Source organism: Lampetra fluviatilis, chromosome 48 (assembly GCF_964198595.1).
Source record: "Lampetra fluviatilis chromosome 48, kcLamFluv1.1, whole genome shotgun sequence".
Classification (NCBI taxonomy): domain Eukaryota; kingdom Metazoa; phylum Chordata; class Hyperoartia; order Petromyzontiformes; family Petromyzontidae; genus Lampetra; species Lampetra fluviatilis.
The window spans coordinates 5403957-5412477 of NC_136322.1; positions in this window are offsets into that span (position 1 = coordinate 5403957).

The following is an 8521-nucleotide window of genomic DNA, read 5'->3' on the forward strand; positions in this document are numbered from 1 at the left end:
AGGGGTGCGGTGTTAGAGCTGGCCATGGCAGCATATCCTGACACGCCACAGGATCTGCTCGAGCCCCTCATATTGGGAAAAATGCTGGAGCTGTCTCGGGATCTGGGGATCCCCATGCCTGTGTGTGGGCATGAGAAGCTCACGTCCCGGGCGGCAGCAAAGTGTCTGGACGCGCAGTTTAATCTCCGTCGCTGGAAGCAAGTGGCGGCATGGACGGGGGGGCCCGTCAAGGAAGGAGGCGCGATGGGGTGGGACCCCACAAGGGCGATCTATGTGCCGGATGAGCGGGGTCCACAGGAGCTGACGGCTGCCTCCTCTCCATGGCCGGGACGCGGAAGGCCGGGGCCGCGCGCTACGCCATCGGGACGGGGCCGCCGGGACGCAGGACCTGCGCTTCGGCGCAACGAGGCCGATTGCTTCCGCTGCGGCCGTAGGGGCCATTACGCCAAAGATTGCTGGGCCCGCTTCCCGGGTCCGCCGCAGCAGGAGCCCACAACACCGGACAAGCCGACCAAGGAACCTCCGAAACAGGCATGTCGGCACGCACCAGACACTCGGCAAGGCTTTACACCTCACCCACCACCTGTGTTGCGCGATCCTATTGTTGTTGTTAAAGAAAGGCCATCGACGGGGCCTTGTCATTCAGTTACGCAGTGGCGCAAATTGGCACGGAGAGTTGTCGCGGCCGCTACGGGTTCGTCCACTGTACCGGGGTCCATACAAGGTGTGGACGTGCGCATTTTGGTCGACTCGGGAGCGTCTGCGACTATTATATCGGATGTCATTTTCCATCTGTTGGGCATTCCGCCGGGGGCTGTGCGTCCGGTTTATGGGTCTTGCGTCGCTGCAAACGGGGGTAGTATGGGGATTGTGGGCCAGGTGGATGCTAAGATATCTATAGGGGATGTGTCGGCTTCGGGCGTTGTGTTAATATCGAGATCTTTGGCGGTTCCTTGCTTACTAGGCACGGATTTTTTGGCTAAGATGCCCATTTTGATTAAAATCAATGAGAATTGTATTGAATTGCCGGGGGGCCGTCGAATCTCGTTTCTGCCGTCGCCCTGGGGGCGACCTGCTTCGGCCGTACAGGTGCAGGCGCTGTCCGTCGCATCTGTGGACATCCCAACTGGTTCACAGATGCTTATACCCTTGCGGTATCGGAAGCCCCTGCCCAATCGGCTAGGAGCATTAGGGGTCTTGTTGTCACCATCCGCCACGATAACAACGGGATTGGCGTTAGTTGGGGCACAACCATCGTCCGGCCGGATCAATTACCGGTTTTACAGGTGCTTAATGCGGGGGTGGAAAACATCCGTGTTCCGGCCGGTACGGTTGTGGCACATGCCACTACGGCGTTTGCGACGCACGATTGTCCGCATCGCCGAGGAGTGGTCGCTGGTGTTTCCGAGCCAAGGGGTTCGGATAATCGTTGGATCGCTACCTTATGTGACGAAAATTCTTCCCTGTCCATGGGGCAACGTGATGCGCTGCGTAAATTGTTGCTGACGTATTCGGATGTATTCAGCTCCGACGATTTGGATTTGGGACGCACATCGTTGCTTTCCCATCACATTGAGACGGGCGACGCTGCCCCTATTCGGTTAAATTCGCATCGGATGAGTCCAGCGGAGCGAGAACACGTTCGGGGGGCGGTGGAAGACATGTTGGCTGCGGACATTATATCGCCATCTAACAGCCCATGGGGCGCTCCTGTGGTCTTGGTTAAGAAAAAGGATGGCAACTTGAGATTTTGTGTCGATTTCCGGAAATTGAATAAGATATCGGTGGCAGATGCGTACCCCCTGCCGCGTATGGACGACTCCCTTGACGCATTGTCGGGGGCTAAGTTCTTTTCCACACTGGACCTCTCTTCGGGATTTTGGCAGCTTCCCCTTGACGAGTCCTCACGGGAGAAAACCGCATTCCGTACGCCGCAGGGGTTATTTCAATTCAACTGCCTCCCGATGGGATTGAATGCGGCCCCTGCTACGTTTCAAAGATTGATGGAGCTCGTTTTGACGGGGTTGCAGTGGGAGACGTGTCTTATATATTTGGACGATATTATTGTGTTCAGCCGCACATTTGAGGAACATTTAACGCGGCTGGAGACAGTGTTCACGAGGATGCGCTCTGCCAATTTGAAATTCAAACCAAAGAAATGCCACCTACTGCAACGGTCCATCCGTTATTTGGGGCACATTGTGAGTGCTGAGGGGGTGTCCACGGATCCGGAAAAGACGGCGTGTGTCCGGGATTGGCCGACTCCGGCCTCTGTGGGGGATGTTCGACGGTTTTTGGGATTTGCCTCGTATTACCGAAGATTTGTGCCGGGGTTTGCGACGATTGCGAGGCCCTTGCATCTCCTTACGGGTAAAGGACGGAAATTTGTTTGGGGAGAGCCGGAAGAGGCGGCCTTTCGGAGTCTGCGCGATCTATTGGCTACGGGCCCGACATTGGATTATCCCGATTTTGATCGCCCTTTCATTCTCGATACGGACGCGAGTGACACAGGTATTGGGGCGGTATTATCACAGTCTAAAGGGGGCGTAGAGCGCGTCGTGGCGTATGGTAGCCGAGTCTTGTCGCCTGCGGAAACACGCTACTGTGTCACTCGCAGAGAACTTTTGGCGGTTGTTTTTTTCCTACGGCAATTTCGACCGTACCTTTACGGTCGTTCTTTTATTGTGCGTACGGATCATGCGGCCTTGCAATATGCACTTAAAATGGACCAGCCATCGGGACAGTGGGCACGTTGGTTGGACACGCTGCAGGAGTTTTCCTTCCAAATTCAACATCGGAAGGGAGTGCGCCATGCGAACGCTGACGCACTTTCCAGATTACCAGGGCGCGCCCCTTGTAAATGTGCGTCGGGGATGCATAGGTGTTCGCCGATTCTCAACCCCCCTCAGCCGCTCACGTTGGCCGTCGGGAAGTCGGATACTCCGATGGAACCGGGACCGACTGATGGGGTTTTGAATCTGCCGCGGTCTGTCTGGATTCGGGAACAGATGATGGACGAGTCGTTGTTGTCCATGCGGAAGCGGTCTATGAGGGACAAGGGGAGTCCGAGTTCGGCTGTGGGGCCGCGAACCGCTCTCCGAGATGGTCTGCTTATGTGGCAAGAAAGGTTCCAGGAAAGCTGGCGTGTGGTGGTACCAACGTCCTTGCGATTTGAGTTGATTAGAACTCTCCATTGTGACACACTATTGCATTTAGGGGTGCAGAAGACCTTGTTGACGTTACAACGTCATTATTTTTGGCACGGCATGGCGACAGATGTCGTAGGGCACGTGCGCGCGTGCCCTGAATGCGCCCGGCGTAAGCCGCCTAAACATCCTTACGTGCCGCCTCTCCAGTCGATTCAGGTGTCTCGAGTCAATGAATTGGTGGCACTGGACATATTGGGACCCTTCCCACCATCGGCGAGGGGAAATAAATATTTGCTGGTAGGGGTCGAGTATCTCTCCCGTTGGCCGATGGCCATCACCGACGCCTTTTTGTTTGGGTACATTATGGACAAGGGGGCGCCGGAGAGACTCCTCACGGACCAGGGCCGAAATTTCTCTTCTAAATTATTGGCTGAAGTGTGCGCAGGCCTTGGGACTAAGAAGATACGGACATCTCCATACCATCCGCAGACGGATGGTATGGTTGAGCGGCTGAACAGGACATTGTCTGCCATGCTTTGCCATACTGTGAGTGAACAGCAATCGGATTGGGATCTGCACATCCCCGGAGTGCTTTCGGCGTACAGGATGACGCCCCATGCGGCTACAGGGTATTCGCCGTTTTACCTTATGTATGGTCGGGAAAACGTGCCTCCGGTGGATGTGCAATTGGGTACTGGGGTGAAGGGACCTCGTAAACCACTCCCTGAATACATTCAGGACACGGTTCGCCGGGTTACGGAGGCGCGGGAAAACGCCCGCGTGGCTACGGCCAAAGCCCAGGCCCGGAACGAGCGGTATGCTCGGCGGTCTGAGGGGGAGTGCCCCTGGAAGGTGGGAGACCTAGCCTGGCTCCATTGCCCGCAGGTGCGGCCGGGGACCTCTCCTAAATTGCACAAACCTTGGCATGGTCCTGTGCGCCTCATTGAGGTTCCCAATCCACAGTCGGCGTGCGTTCAGTTTGGTTCTCGCCGTTGGGTTGTTCATACGTCGCGGTTGAAACCATATGTTGCTCCCCTACGTGATGCGTCATCTCCCAATGTTGCCTTGCCGGGGTCTGTTGCTGCTGACTCTGACTCTTCCCCGCCTGCGTCCACTGATCTTGCTCGAGCGCCTGTCGTACCTGTTCCAGACAGGCCGACCGTGACACCGCGGGGGAGGAGTGGGCCTGTTCGGAGGGCGCCTGCCAGGGCTGCGGGACCTTCAAGCCCGGCGACCCTTCCAACCCCGCTGCAGGCGCATTCGCGGAATACGACCAAGACTGATTCGTCAGGGACACGAGATGTCGGTGGACTTCCAATCGCAGCAGGGGAATTACCCCCTGTCATTTCTCGTGTTCCATCGCGTCCCCGTTCTACAAGTGGGCCGCCGACCGTCCGGGACGGGCCGGCGACCCGCACTCGTTCCAAATCGCTTACGTTTCGTTGATTGTATGTTGTTATTGTTCTTGTTCTTGCCGTCGTATTTATCGCATGCTTTCGTACGTTCGTCGATGTTACTTGTGTGTTGTTCTTGTTGTTATATTGCATGCTTAGTGTCCTTTAAGGGGGAAGGTCGGTTCACCGCATTACGCTTTGGTGTTGTTCAGCCGAGGTCGGCTGGGTTTTTTCTATGGGGGAGGGTGGTGTAATGCGGGCGAAAGCGACCTTCCGGATGTGACGTCACGAGGAGGCGGAGCCAGGTGACGTGGGTGAAAGGTAGGGGGTCCTTAAGCGGGTAAACCGGAAGGAGAAGGCAGTCGGGGTGTGAATGGAAAGGTGTGGGGCCACGCGGGCGTACGAGCCGAGGGGGCACCGTCAGAAGCGGGAGCCAACCCTGGGAACAGTAGGGAGCTACTGGGAGGTGTAAAGCTGCAGATAGAGATAGGCAGTAAGGCTGTGTGTGAGGGGCAGCGGGGTGGCTGCCAAGAGTCGCAGGAGCGACGAGAAGGCGAGACAGCACGAGGCTGTCAGAGCTGCAGCAGGAACAGCCAAGGGAGCTGTGTGAGAGTACAGCAGCGGAGCTGCTGTGGGGCTGCAAGAGCGACAAGAACAGCAGCGGGGCTGCTGATGTGGACTGGAGTGACATCGGAACCAGCACAGAGAGAATAAGAGAGACAGCCGTGTGGGAACGCAGTACGGACCGAATAAAGGACACTGAGCCAGAGATCGTGGTCAAGTCTTATATTACACTGGCACACTGTGCCAGCGTACAAATATCAAGTGTGTGTAGTTATATGGTGCTGGCACACTGTGCCAGCATACTAATACCAAGTGTTTAGATGAATGGGGTGCTGGCACAGTGTGCCAGTATACAAATACCAAGTGTTTGGATGAATGGGGTGTATTTGACAAATGTCAAAACTGGGTGCACCCTGAGTGTCCAAAACTCAAGTTTTTGGCCACCCAGGGTGCACCCAGTTTTGACATTTGGGATCCAGTTTTGTCGGCAAAAGTTAAAAACCACCCAGTTTTGACATTTTCCCCATTGCATATATTACACGTTGTATTACTTTATTTAGTATTCAAAACGTTTCACCACCACATGATGCTGACATTGTTTGCTATTGGTCTTTCTCATTATTCGCTTTAACTTTTGTAAAATAACTCCAACATGCTATTAAAATGTCTTGCTTGCATGTGACCATTTCAGTGTCCAGTTACATCGTTTTAACCATCACTAGCAAGACTACCACGACCATGACAGTCTCGGGAACGACTTATCTCCCAGACTCGTTCTCCTACTGGGCCTACTTGAGGGAGACTGACAGTGGAAACTTGGTTACAACATTCCAGATTTACTCAAACTCGTCAACATTTACTGGCCTGGTTCCTGGAATGAACTACTCCGTGTCTGTGCAGGCTTCCGATGGGTCTGTCTCATATTGGTCAGATGTGGTAATGGACAGAACTTGTAAGTACCTATACAGTCTGTTGATCGGACTATATTAATTTAAACAGTAGTGTGTATGCTACTATATATCACAAGTACATTGCGTATAATATACTGTATTACATTATTTGGTATGGAAAATGTTTCACCACCATGTAATGCTGCCATTGCCCCTGTTTTTAAAATAGACATACACGATTCACACTGGTCATATTGACAGGCCAGTATTCTCTTTTGGTATAAGTAGGTCAAAAACACGTCAGGGTTTGATTTGGGCTGTTTTAAAGTAGGCAGACGTAATCCTTGAGCCTGGTAATAATGATTTAATAATATTTACACTGCTAATGCGCCTTGCTCCTAGAGGTCAGAAGGCGATGTACAAACAACACACACGTGCAGGCTCAACCCAATAAAATCAAACCTCAAACTAAAATATTGAAGGAATAGAAAATTTCGTTTAAAATAAGTGCATATTAAGGCTCGATTTAAATAAAGATAGGGAGTCAGCATAGTGAACGTCCAGGCGATGTGAACTCTACAGCCAGGGGGCCACACGAGAAAAGGCCCGGTTATCTATCATACAGAGATGTAACCCCGGCACGGACAACGATAAACTATCTTCTTGGTTCTTTCGGTAAAGTCACGTAGAAGGGAAGTAATAAAATAATAAAAATAAAACATAATAAAATGAAATAATTCTCACGACGTTTCGGCTACAACGCAAGCAGCCGTCTTCAGGTGAAGAATGAGACACTACCAAGCTAGGAGCTTATATATAAACTGGGTTGGAGGTGGAAGAGCGCCTTAACAAAAAGGAATGTGCATATGAAGAGGAATTTAGCATATTCATGGAAAATGCGTAGGAGGTGGGCGGGGGGGGGTTTCAAAGGCATATTATGCCCATGCATTATGCAGGATCAACAGCACCAAGGGGGGGTGCAGGGAGTAGCATTAACAAAGGAAAGGAATGTTATTGATATGTAGCTGCAGTAGTGTCTCATTCTTCACCTGAAGACGGCTGCTTGCGTTGTAGCCGAAACGTCGTGAGAATTATTTCATTTTATTATGTTTTATTTTTATTATTTTATTACTTCCCTTCTACGTGACTTTACCGAAAGAACCAAGAAGATGAATCCCTGCAGTCACGAAAGCTTTAAATCGAAATTTAACCGCCTCTACGGGGAGGGTTTCCACATAACTTTGAGATCCTTCAACAAGCTCCGTGATAAGAAGGCTCAGCTAATCGAGTCTCTCACCTTTCTCAAGAGATGCCGCGACTCTAAGGTAATACCAAACGCATTTACACTAACATCTGCTGCTGTAACTTCTTCTAATGCGAAACGAATTCTGTCTAGAACTAGCTTAGCTCTTATCTCAGAGAAAATCAGACTTACGCGCACCGAACTAGATCAGTTAGACAAGACACTCTACAAATCACACTTATCTTTGAGTGCAACAATGTCCACATCGGATTGGGAACATGTGGAAAAAATGACTGCCTCTTCAGCTGCCGCTATGTCGACTAAATGTAAGGACAACTTGATTTCCAAATTCAACCGCCTCTCAAACAAGAAACCGGACCCACACATTGAAAAGCTAGATGTTAACAAAGTCGTAATTAATCGCAGTAACAGTTCTATTTCTGAAGGTTAGAAATCCGTTTTAGCTAAAGGACTAAACTTTGCAGTCACACCTAGACACATACCAGTTAATGATATAATTGCTCGAGTAGATGTAGCTCTCAAGGGCTTGAGTCACATCGCTGCAGACGTAGCAAGATCCGAAATCTCTGCAACCCTCAAAAACGCTAAGATGCCAGCTAGCAACATCAGCAAAGATGAGCATTTTGAATTAGCTCAATTAAAAAAGAGGGATGACATTGTCATCCTCTCAGCCGACAAAGGCAATGCCACTGTCATCATGGACAAAATAGAATACAACAACAAAATTCAAGAACTACTCAACGATGGCAGCTATACAAAAATAAAAAGAGACCCCACCAACAGCCTCATCACTAAAACCAACAAAATCATTTCTGATTCAACCGCATTATTTGATCAGACCAAACAGTTCTCGTTGAAACCTTCTGCAGCCAGGCCACCAAGATTATACGGCTTGCCAAAGATACATAAAGAAGATACACCTCTTCGTCCCATTGTTTCTACTATCAACTCCCCCACCTATAAATTGGCTCGTTTTTTGTCTGAAATTCTACAGCCTTTCACTGGAAAAACCACCTCTGCAGTACTAAACTCTACTGACCTGGTATCGACAGTCAAGGGGATTGCCCTGTCCCCAGACGACCTGCTTGTCAGTTTTGATGTGGTTTCCTTATTCACCAAGGTTCCTGTACCTGACACCATCACAATCATTGAAGACTTGGTTCATCAAGGACTGAATGCTGGGGTACCCCCCCTGGTGAGACACTGCTTAACCAATACATACTTCACTTGGAATGAAACTTTCTACAAGCAAATTGAGGG